Source organism: Macaca thibetana, chromosome 3 (genome assembly GCF_024542745.1).
Source record: "Macaca thibetana thibetana isolate TM-01 chromosome 3, ASM2454274v1, whole genome shotgun sequence".
NCBI lineage: Eukaryota > Metazoa > Chordata > Mammalia > Primates > Cercopithecidae > Macaca > Macaca thibetana.
In genome coordinates this window covers 176,932,779-176,944,780 of record NC_065580.1, presented here as the reverse complement: position 1 = coordinate 176,944,780, position 12,002 = coordinate 176,932,779, and positions in this window count along the sequence as shown.

Genomic DNA, 12,002 nt, shown 5'->3' with positions numbered 1-12,002 from the left:
TGAATGTTTTAGACATCTCAAAATTCATGCATTGAAATCTAATTTCCAATGTGACGGTGTCAGGAGATGTGGCCCTTGGGAGATGATGAGGTCATGAATGGGATTGATAGCCTTAGAAAAGAGAACCCACCCTATTATAAGCTTCCTCGCCCTCTCCACCATGTAAGGACATAGAAAATTTGGCCATCTACGAACCAAGAAGTGGGCCCTCTGCAGACACAAAATTTGCCAGGATCTTGAACTTTCCAGGCTCCAGAACTGAAAGAAAGAGGTTTATGTTGTTTATAAACCACCCAGTGCATGGCAATTTGCTATAGAAGCCCAGTGGACTGGGAAACCTGACCAACATTTCTGGAGCAAATGAAGATTGTTTCTTTTAGTTTACTTATACAGTATGACATAAATTTCTCACATTTTAGAAAACGTTAACTTTTAAAAAGATTTTTGCATAGTATGTCTAATTTGATTTTTACCTTTATGCCTCCCCATAACCACAGCTCCACAGACTTCTTAGGACATGCAGAATGGTCTGTGCAGTCTTGTTAGAAGCCAAAGGAAGAAGTAAAATGTTTCTAATATCTTAGAAGTAAGCCATAGTATATTCTTACCAAATAATTTTTATGTTAATTATATCATTTTGTTGTACATAAAAAGTCACTAAATTATATAGATATATAAAACTTTTCCTAGACTTTTTATGTCTACTCATAATAGCAACCTTATTACTAAAAGTGTTATGTTAAGAATTATTGTGTTTTGAAAACTAGTCCAATTATTTTTCTTCTGTATTATACTCTGATTTTTTTAAAAAATTGCATTGGGAACTGAAAAGAATAGAATAGGGGGTCCATTCAAGGAAAATATTATTCTTGCAATATGTCTGAGCAAAATCCATGGGAAGAAAAATACATATATATATATAAGTTTAGAATATGTAGTATCATTTCTAACCTACTTTCTGTCTGTCTTTCTGTCTGTTTTTCCTAGCTGAAGATAGCCTATTTTATTTGTTGATGTAAATATGAATTTTTAAATAAAGTGATTTGAAACATTTACTGTATTGTCATTTAAAGTAGATTGTCTTTTGAAAGTGAGCATTTTCAACAAGCATTTTGACCGAATTACAGATAGAGATATAGCTAGGCAGACAAAATTCTACAATCTTTTAACATAATATCACCGTTTCCATTCTATCATTGATTAATATAAATAAATTCTGACTGAACAGAGCTCTTGGGTATACAACCCTTTCTTGACTTTCATTTGAGTCATGTACACAGGAAAGGTATATAGTAATGATAATAAAATACTTTATTTGCATAACACCTTTGAGCCTAAAGCACACCAAATGGTTTCATAAACATAGTTTCATTACTTCTAATGGAAGCAACAAATATTATCACAAAGAGGAAACAGAGGGAAGATCAGACAAGCCACTTATCCACATTATTTCAAGATTTATTTCATGACTTCTAAATATTATGGTTTAACCTATCTCGTTAATTACCCTAATGAAAGAGGAATTCAAATATATCCTAGAATCTAAGCACATTGTTAGAGAATAAATGGGATCTTTTAAAAAAAAAAAAAAAACTTAAATTGCTTGACTCTGATGGAAATGAAGTTATTGAAAAAAAGTGTAAGAATTTAAATAGCATATTTTCTGGGCAAAACTCATTAGAGGATGTGTTTAGTGTAGTATTCACAATTAAAATAAAAAGTGAAATAAATGTTCTATGTTAACTTTTATTCTGGAAGGAAATGTAATTGCTTAAATAGATTAATATTAGCAATTCAAGATATTTAATAATATCTCAAAATTTTAATGGCATTTATATACATAGAGAAAAAATTTTGAAATAATAATAGTCTGTCATGTGCATTTTTTTTTAACAATAGAACCACCAGGAGGTAAAGTTGAAAAACTAAAATTTTAAAGCAGGTTGATAACAGGTTACTAGATATCAAATGCTACATTCTTCTTTATTACGTTTATTTGGCTACGCCATCAATCAAAGACACTTATATAAGGTTGTGATGATGTCACTTTCAATAACAAGCTTGACAGGAACAATTTTTATACATTGACATGACATCCAATTTAGGTACTCTCTGATTTTTCAGCCTGTCACTAGAAGAACTTCACATTTCAAAAATTATAGCATTCACCACAGTAAACGCTTTAGTTAAAAGTAAAAGACAACTACCTTCATGTATACTGTTTCGCATGATCTTATTAAGTACTTATGTTTTGTCACCTACGCTTTTGTACACATACAATTTGGTGAGACTGTATATAAAAGACTTTTGGTCACTTGTGGTGGTTAATATTGAGTGTCAACTTGACTGGATTGAAAGATGCAAAATGTATTCCTGCGTGTGCCTGCAAGGGTGTTGCCAAAGGAGGTAAACATTTGAGTCAGTGGACTGGGAGAGGCAGGCCCACCCTCCATCCAGGTGGGCACCATCTAATCAGCTTCCCGTGTGGCTAGAATAAAGCAGGCAGAAGAACATGGAAGGACTAAACCTGCTGAGTCTTCTGGCCTTCATCTTTCTCCTGTGCTAGATGCTTCCTGCCCCTGAACAACGAACTCTAACTTTTCAGCTTTTGGACTATTGGACTTACATGAGTGGTTTGCCTGGTTCTCTGAGGTTTTTGGCCAAGACTGAAGACTGCACTGTCAACTTCCCTACTTTTGAGGTTTTGGGACTCGAACTGATCCACCACTGGCTTCCTTGCTCCTCAACCTGCAGATGGCCTATCATAGCACCTCACCTTGTGATCGTGTGAGTCAATTCTGCTTAATAAACTCCCTTTCAGATATACAAATATACGATTAGTTCTGTCCCTTTAGAGAACCCTGACTAATACACCACTCAGTAGACAAGCGGAACATAACAGAATAAATTCTCAAAAACATAATCATAATATCTTTTGTAAAATAAAAAAATTAATCCAAAATGGCCAGAAAAAAAATGAGAAATTAGATCTGCTAAATCTATGATACTGCTAGATAATCCATTATTAAATAATACATAGTTTATATATTATTCTTCCTAATTGAAATTTGTTCCTCTCTTTGATTTCTTTCATTTTTCCCTTTACAATTTACATTCCTAGGTTGTTTTTCTTTTTAACATTTTTAGTATTTTCAGTTTTTTAATTTGATTTTTTCTATATAGAACCATAAAGTTTTCATGTGAAATATGCTATATGAATCCTACAGGTATATGTAAATACTAGCTTTTCAAGGTAATTTGTTAGAGTGTACTCCACACACTGGGAAATATCCAGACTTGTACATTTAATGGCAGCATTAAATGCTTTTGCATGCCACTTAATGAAACTACATTTCAATATGAATTAAAATGAAAGGTAGAGACCCCACAACATCCACTGCTGCAAGTCATGTGCAATATCCAAACATTAATTCCCTGAATAATTACTAAAAGTTTACTTGGATTTGCATTTCTCTAATAACCAGTAATGATGAGCTTTATTTTTTCATGTGTTTATTGGCTGCTATTGCCTAGGTTTTCTTCTACGGTTTTTATGGTTTGGAGTTTTACATTTAATATTTTACTCCATCTTGACTTAATTTTTGTATGAGGAAGGGGTCCAGTCTCAGTTTTCTGCATATGGCTAGCCAGTTTTCCCAGTGTCATTTATTAAATAGGGAATCATTTTCCCATTGTTTGTTTTTGTCAGGTTTGTTGAAGATCAGATGGTTGTAGATGTGTGGTGTTATTTCTGAGGTCTCTGTTCTGTTCCATTTATCTACATGTCTGTTTCGGTACCAGTACCATGCTGTTTTGGTTACTGTAGCATTTTTTAACAGCGAATTCCAGAAGAGGAGTTAGGTTTTGTTATTGTAGGTTAGCAGTCTTAGTTGGATACCCTCTGTGTTGTTTGATAAGTTCTTATTTTAAGTGACAGTGTAACAGGATCTGGGATGTGATGTGAGGTCCTTGTCAAAATAGAAAGTATGTATCATAGATTTCTAAATAGCCAAGCAGAGCAGCTAACATATGCAAGAAACTTGCCCAGCAACAACTATGTAATTTTTACGAACCATATGGTATTCTTTCTCCAATTGCCCTTCATATTTTGTATTCCAAATGATTAGCTAATATTTTATAATTGTTTATGTTAAGCAATTCAATTCTTGGTCTAAAAATCTTAGTAATTTAGAATTTGATAATGTTACTGGGGGGAGAACAAAAAGGAAATATATATTAATTTTCTCTTTCCTTTATGTCTGTTTTAAATAATTTTTGAGTGCAAAATCTGCCCTTGATGATTAGTCGCTTTGTGTTAAGAAAGTTTTAATGGTCTTTTATTAAGTCTTATTAAAAAATGGTCTTTTGGATTCTTTAAGAAATTTTTTCCTGATTTCCTATGAGGCCTTCCCATGTAGCCAATCATTTTCCAAGGGGCCTGATTTTGTAGTCACCCACTTCTCTGAATAATTATTCAATTTAGCCGGGTGCAGTGGCTCATGCCTGTAATCCCAGCACTTTGGGAGGCCAAGGCATGTGGATCACTTGAGGTCAGCAGTTCGAGAACAGGCTGGCCAACATAGCAAAACCCTGTCTCTACTAAAATACAAAAAGTAGCCGGGTGTGGTAGTGCCCACCTGTCGTCTCAGCTTTTATGGAGGCTGAGGTAGAAGAACCGTTTGAACCTGGGAGGCAGAGGTTGCAGTGAGCCAAGATCACGCAATTGCACTCCAGCCTGGGTGACAGAGCAAGACTCTGTCTCAAAAAAAAGAAAAAATCAGTTCACATGTGTGTGTTTTATATGAGCTTTGTAGAAAAAAAATTAAATAACATTTGTTTCTGACAGCCTTTTATACTCAATGATTTAAAAATAAAAGAAAAATTATGAATTTATTTTACATTAATTTATAGCAAGCCATGCAGTATTACATTGTTTACAATATTTCACATCTCCAGTCCCTTTATATAAGAGACGTGCTGAAATAGCTAGGTCATGACTTTAAATAATAAAGATTTCACCATTGGATGGTGCCAATTTCAGTAAGACAAATTGGTGAAATTGGAGGTTCTACTTGCGGTCAGCCTTTGTTTTTTATTCATACTGATTCTGCATTCTCATTTTTGACGTTTGGTTCCTATTGAGATCACTAATGATTTTATCTTTTGCTCTTTTGTGGAAATAATTGAAGAATAACCAAATAAGAACAGACAAAAGCTATTTTTGAAAGTTTTTCATAGCAAGGGAGTCATTACCATCATCTGCACTTTGGCAGAGACCGCGAGATAGACAAAAGAGTGGAAAAGCTTTATAGTGGAAAAATGGAAAACTTCAAGTGTGGCCTGATTGGAAGCTGTTAGCGTGGGGGAGCTGTAGGCAGTCTAACTAGAAGCAGGGCATCTCATGTGATTGATTAGGAGTGTATATTTGGCTTCCTCTGTCCTGTCTGATATTTGAAGTAGAGACAAAAATTTGGGAAGCTGTCAGTTATTAATAAATTCCTAGAAATTTTAGACTTATTGTTACAGGGGTTATTATTACTTTTCCTAAAATATTTGCTAGAGATAATTGTTTAATTCCTGAAAGTTTAACTAGCGGATATTAAATAGTTCATCTTAGTAGATAATAGTTTGCCTTTCTGGACTGGTTATTCTAGATGACAAGTTGATTTCTTGGGCTGCAGATTTGTGAGTCAAATTTCTATTTTTTATATATGGCCATTGTCCATTGTTTACCTAGTCTCAGTTTTCATAGGTAAACTTAAGATTTTATTGCCTAAAAGTTTATATTAATTCTGGGTTGATGAGCAAAGTAATAGTTGTAGATAAGTACACCTTTTTTTTTTGTCTGTTTATTGTTATTATTATTATACTTTAAGTTCTGGGATACATGTGCAGAATATGCAGGTTTGTTACATAGGTATATAGGTATACATGTACCATGGTGGTTTGCTGCACCCATCAACTGATCATCTACATTAGATATTTCTCCTAATGCTATCTCTCCCATAGCTCCCCACCCTGACAGGGTGTGTGACACCTGACAGGCCCCGGTGTGTGATGTTCTCCTCCCTGTGTCCATGTGTTCTCATTGTTCAACTCGCACCTATGAGTATACCAAGGGTTAATTAAGAAAATGGCATTGATCTAAAATGCATTTGCTATCTTTTTGTGTTTGTCATGTATTATCGAAATATTTGTTATCACTTGAATACCTATTGTCAAACTCCTATTTTCGAAGACAAGACTTTTAAAAAACAGTCTAACTCGTTTCGATTGGACTTGCAAGAGAAAAAAAAAATGGCCTTTTTCCTTTGGAAAATATCTAGTCACCTCAGCTGATTGTCTATAAAAGGAAGGTAGCATTCATTGAGGAATAACCAGGTTTACCTTAGGTTTTGGTCTTTTATTCCCGAGGGTGATGTTTAAACTTCTTCAAATTCTGAGGAGAATGAAATGCATTCATAAAAATATTTTTGCCATTTGTTGAATTTCTTTTATATACCAGACAATTTCCTACCTTTATATATATATATATTTTTTCAATGGCATCTTTAGTGAGTAGTATAGATATACTTATTTTTTCACATGAAGAAAATGAGACTCAGGGAGTCTCTACATTCTGGCAGCTAGGTATCCCGGCCTGCGGGATCGTCAGAGCAGGACCTGGAGGAGGGGGTGGGAATTTGGGGAACAAGAGACACAAGAAATGGAGACAAGACAGTGCTCTGATCAAGTCTCGTTTAATGGCGGTAATGCAATGCCTTATATACATTTGGAAGGGAAGAGGCTGGGCTAAGGCGGAAATGACCTCATTGCGGAGGGCGTGGCCAGGTAGGTTTCGGTTTCTCCGGTCGGACGTCATGTTGCGCTTGCGCTATCAAGTAGCAATTTTTCCTGGGCGCGAGAAAAGTGAGTGAAGAAGCAGCAGGAAAAACGCCATCTTTTAATGGCGGTATTAATATAGGGAAGAAGGTAAATTTAGGGAGGAGGTGTGAGGTGGAAATGAATATAGCTCAGGCGTTTTAATCCTTAATTATTATTCGCTATGGCCGGGGCGTGCAGCTCCGGACAGGTCCCCCTTTTAATTATTTTATGATGAGAAAATGACCCCTCGGGAACTGCGCCTGTCTTAGGTTGGGTCAACTCATCCCCACCTTCTAGGCCCGTCATGGGATAAGGCAGCAGCAAAGGCGGCCCTCCTGTCTTAGGCTCCAATGGAGATAGTGTCCTCTTACCCGTCATTGACTGTCCAGTTCAGCACACAGGAGAGGTGGTCTTATTAAGGCAAATAGGACTCACCATTTTCAGTCATCTCAAGGCGATGATAATGGACCTGTATAGGTTTGGCCTGGAAGGCCTCCATCTGTTGTCTGACAAATGCCATAAGCTTATTAAGGATTATAGGCCCGAGAGTGAGAAAGAGTAGAAGAGTGAGTAAAGGACCAAGAAATGGCAGGAGATAGGGGAGAAGTCCATCGAGTCCAGTCCATAGTGGATTAGCGGCCAGGCTTTTTCTGCGCTTTTCTAGTTCTTCTTGCAAAGTTTTTATCTTATCTCTGACGATTCCGGATTTGTTGGCGTAAAAACAGCATTTTTCCTGTAAAGCCAAACATATCCCTCCCTGTTCTGCCGTTAACAAATCTAGACCTCTTCTATTCTGGAGAACTACTTCAGCTAACGAGTCTACTTGGTCTTGTAAATTTTGAATAGTACTGGATAAGGTCTGTACATCTGAAATTAGTTGATTAGATAATTTAGTATATTGGGTTAGTGAGACTCCTAGGCCTGTGGCTCCTGTAGTAAAAGCAGTGGTGATTCCGAGTCCAGCCAGCAAGAGAATAAATTGTATGGCTCGTTTCGCTCTATAAATAAAATGTTCAACAGCGGGAATAGGGATAGGTTCATCTCCAGGGATGATATCAATGTCGGGGAGAAGAGTGGCCAGAACACAAAGCCCTGTCCAATTTGTAGGTAGATACGTATATGCCATGTTGTTTCCACAAACAAAAACTGAGCCATTTATAGCACACAAAGGATTAGTGACATTGATTACGGAGGTACAGTTGGCAAACACAACATAGCCTAAGAGAAGGGAATAAAAATTTGGGAAACAAAAGACACAAAAAATGGAGACAAGACAGTGCTCTGATCAAGTCTCGTTTAATGGCGGTAATGCAATGCCTTATATACATTTGGAAGGGAAGAGGCTGGGCTAAGGCAGAAATGACCGCATTGCGGAGGGCGTGGCCAGGTAGGTTTCGGTTTCTCCGGTCAAACGTCATGTTGCGCTTGCGCTATCAAGTAGCAATTTTTCCTGGGCACGAGAAAAGTAAGTAAAAAAAAAGCAAGAAGAACACCATCTTTTAATGGTGGTATTAATATAGAGAAGAAAGTAAATTTAGAGAGAAAGTGTAAGGTAAAAATAAATATAGCTCAGGCGTTTTAATCCTTAATTATTATTTGCTATGGCCGGGGCGTGCAGCTCCGGACAGCTAGGGAGATAGAATTCAAAGTTCTAACTCCATTATGCTTTACAGTTCCTCAAATGATGTAGTTTTATTTTGTCTACAAATTACATGTCTCTTAAAGTGAAACTATAAATTATATACATCGAATGTGAGAGGAACAGAAATGACACTGATCTGGAATAAAGCCTGATTCTTTCTTAAGTCCCTGAACCACTAATGCCACAACTACTTGGTAGTATAGAATCATCTGGGACAATAACTTGGACTTAAAATAATGTTAGAAAAATATAATTAAAGAAATAACATGGGAAGTTAAAATAGAAAAGCATGTTTAATTTTTGCAACCCATTATCATAGTTTAATAAAGTTTAGACACTTAAAAAAATAAGTAACAGACAAAAATTAGAAACAGCCTAAATATACATATTAGGAGAGTAATTCAATAAGAATTATCAATCCAGGCTGGGCGCGGTGGCTCACGCCTGTAATCCCAGCACTTTGGGAGGCCAAGGTGGGCGGATCACGAGGTCAGGAGATCGAGACCATCCTGGCTAACACAGTGAAACCCTGTCTCTACTAAAAATACAAAAAAATTTGCTGGGCGTGGTGGCGGGCACCTGTAGTCCCAGCTGCTGGGGAGGCTGAGGCAGGAGAATGGCGTGAACCCGGGAGGCAGAGCTTGCAGTGAGCTGAGATCGCACCACTGCACTCCAGCCTGGGCGACAGAGCAAGACTCCATCTCAAAAAAAAAAAAAAAAAAAGGAAAAAAAAAAAGAATTATCCATCCGTACATTGGGTCATCATGTGTTAATAGAACATTATGTTTTAATTTGTTATATTTGACAGAGATGTATTAAATAAGACCTGTTAGTGTTTTTGATAAACAAAATAAATAATTTTTAACTCTATCTGGGTATTTGTATATTGATTGTTTTATGGTGGCATTATCTAGAATATTGTACCAATATATTGACCTGATTTTCACGCAAACATAATTTCCATTTTTTTCCACTCAATAGTCCAGATAAAATGAATGTTCCTCCTTTCAGCTTTGTCATGACTGAACATTTGCAATTTTTTAGAGCATACGCCTGAGTTGAACCGCTGTGTTCTGGCAGTAGACACTGTCTGTAGTCCAAGGAAAAAATAGTGTCTGTCGATATTTTTGTCTTTTTCGTCACTCTTGTATAGCAGATGAGTGTTCAACAAGAAGCTCAGCCTACTAACCTGATAAATGACATATTCGTTTCCATCTAGAAATGTTTTGCCATCATGCGTTTATATAAAATACATATAACATCATCATTTACAATGTCTTTACATTTAGCATGATCTATTTGCATTTGCTTTGTTTGTTTTCACTTTGAATTCAAAATACATACGGTTATTTTTCTTATATACTATCATATAGCACATTATGCATAGCTAAAATTTTCACAGAATCATTCAGATTGTATGAAAAGGTGCATTTTAACATTTAACTCTGTCACTGAATCCTATCTATAAAGAGTATTATAGTTCCATTTATACTTGCATAGAACCCTGTTATATTTTACCATTAAAAATTAAAGTTTATAAAACAACCTTCTAAACAATAACATAAAATGCAATAATTTTAAACTTCTCATTTAATATTATGTAAATAAGCTACAGCAATGATTTCACTATTTGACCAATAGATTCTCCAGAGACTCCTCAAATCCTGCAGACTAGATTTAAATTGGTCGAAATTACAACATATCAACAATGGGTTGGTATTTATTTGGTTTTTGCTTTCTTCTAAAATGGGTTTAGCACTTCATATTATAATCTGCCTTTAAAGAAAAAAAATGACGTGGTAATAATGTTACCACACAAAATAAGGGAAAAGTTTCTAGGTTTCTAAGAATTCTTTGTGTTTTACTTTATTTTTGAGAGAAATAGAAGCCCAGTTGGACCCTCTTGTCACCTTGTTCTCTACATTTCAGATGTTTGGGAGACATTCAGTTTCACATACCATCTTCCGAAAATGTGTTTCAGAAAAAAATAACTAAAAGTATGTCACTTAACACATTGTCTTGTAATGTATTTGCTTATGCCCTTATCTCCCATTAGAACAAGTATCTCAAAGACAATATCTATGTCCTGCACATCTTTTATTTTCTCTGGCACAGAGCCTGCAAAAATTAGACAGGTTCTTTTTATTGAATATTTAGATATATCTAAGTATCTGCAAAAATTAGACAGGTTTTTTTACTGAATATTTAGATATATCTAAGTATCTGCAAAAATTAGACAGGTTTTTTTTACTGAATATTTAGATATATCTAAGTATCTGCAAAAATTAGGTTCTTTTTACTGAATATTTAGATATATCTAAGTATCTCATCTTTTGATCTCTTTGTATTATTGAGTTCTTATAGGCACCTTATTTGATTAATTACTTATTTAATCAAGAAGAGCTGTTGAGCACCTACCTCAAGATAGCATGACAATCATCACTCAAAATTAACAAGGCTAAGCCAAAACAAAGATTTTTATTACTCCTCCTCCTACCCACAACAGTTTTTGTTTCTTTTTAAAAGTCTTCCCTATTTACATAAATTATTACACCATTCATACCTTGAACACATTTTTTAAATTACTTTTGTACTGTGGTTATATACATATAACATAATATTTATCATTGTAACAGTTTCAAGCGTTCAGTTCAGTGGTATCAAAGACATCCATAATGTTGTGCAACCATCACCACTACCGTCTCTGTACCTTTTCATCTCGTAAAACTAAAACTCTGTCTTCATTAAGCAATAACTTTTCATGCCCCTCTCCTCTTCTATCCTTGCCTTTGGCAACCATCATTCTAATTTCCGTCTCTATGATTTTGACTACTCTATCTCACGCAAGTGGAATTATATAGTATTTGTCTTCTTGTGACTGGCTTATACCACTTAGCATAATGATCTCAATGTTTATCCTTGTTGTTGCATATGTTAGACTTGCCTTCCTTTTTAAGATTGAATACTATTTCATTGTATTTATAGTTCATACTTTGTTATGCAGTCATCTGTCAACAGACATGAGCTGCTTCCACATTTTAGCTATTGTAAGTAATACTGCTGTGAACATTGGTTGTACAAATATCTCCTCAAGACCCTGCTTTCAATTCTTTTGTGTATATGCACAGAAGTGAAACTACTGGATCATAGACCACATTATTTCTGATATATGCTCAGGCCCGAATTCTCCTCTGTTTTCTTGGTAGTTCTCATACTGTCTGGGACTGTCAACCTTTTGTAATCTATGATCACTCCAACTGTAGTCTCCAAACTAGTATCTCTACCTCCGCTCTTGTTTTCCAGTTCTCTTTACATAGAGGAATCATAGTAAGATTTTTAAAGCATAAAATAGTCAATTAATTCCATCCTCACAAAAAAGACAGATGGCAATTAAAACAATCCCAAATTTCTCATAACCTTCTACAAGGCAGGTATCAAAATATTTGGCTTCTGAATTTTACATGACCAAATATGTGTATGTATTCCTTGCCCAACA